The following is a 1094-nucleotide window of genomic DNA, read 5'->3' on the forward strand; positions in this document are numbered from 1 at the left end:
CTTTAGTTTCCAGACTTATAGAATGAATTCCTACTTTAATTTCCATAGCAAAGCCATAGGCAAACAGGTGCTGGAAAGAATTCTAATCCCTCCGTTTCATAACCTGGGCTAGAGGTGCCCTGGCCTGTGAGTGAGTCCTGTCGGCACCTAGGCTGTGCCCCTGGGTTTGGAGGAGGCGCTGCTCCCTTTGCAGAGCAGCTGGGGGTTTGCTCTGCCCCGAGCTGACTCCAGAGTACAGGAGTGTGAACTGTTTCTGGAGAAGAGAAAGGACTGAGCAAGCATACCAGACTACACATCGCTGCTGCGATTAGGCACACACAAGCTCTGTGAATATGCCAAGTATAAAGTCCCCAAAAGATAAAAGAGTGGCTAAAGGAAATATCAGTGGGAGAGAAGTTTTTGCATTGAATACTACCTAAAAATTTGATTTTTCTCTTTCCATAGATTAGTTTCCATGGATTCTGCTTTCACTGGTAGGAAGTAGAGAAGTAGAAGTATTGGAACAAGAGAAATCTGTTCTTGGGCCATTTCCAGGGAAGACCTGAAATGGGAACAAAGAGAGAGGAGGCAAGAAAGCCTGCACTCCTGAGGTTTCCAGAGAGGCTTTGCATCAGAAAGAGGTCTGAGTTTGCAGAAGATGCCAATTAATAGTGCTGCTCTGGCGCACTAATGCAAACCTCAGATCATTTGAGGTTTGCCCTTTTCTCTTGAAAAATACATCTTGTACTGCAGATGAGTGTAAACATTGAAAGCCATACTCTCCCTCCCTTCTTAATTCTAATTTGCATTTACAGGAAAGTCAAGTGGAAAACCATGAGCTGGGAAATGCCCATTTGCAAGGAGGCATTACTCTTCCAGGCCTGTGGGCTGAATCATGCCGTTCAAAGTCCTGGCTGCCAACTTCCCCAAGACCCCATTCCTGCCCACACCACACATAGTGTTTTAGCCTAGATAAATTTCAAAAATCGATTTGGCTTCCTAAAGGGAAAAGAGGTGCACTCATGAACCAGATGTGAAGCCCACCTATGAAGTCCTGAAGGTCAGGCGAGACAAGAGTCACATCTGTCCATAAGACAGCTCAAGGATGACCTATA

This window comes from Myotis myotis, unplaced genomic scaffold (assembly GCF_014108235.1).
Source record: "Myotis myotis isolate mMyoMyo1 unplaced genomic scaffold, mMyoMyo1.p scaffold_m19_p_1, whole genome shotgun sequence".
NCBI classification, from domain to species: Eukaryota; Metazoa; Chordata; class Mammalia; order Chiroptera; family Vespertilionidae; genus Myotis; species Myotis myotis.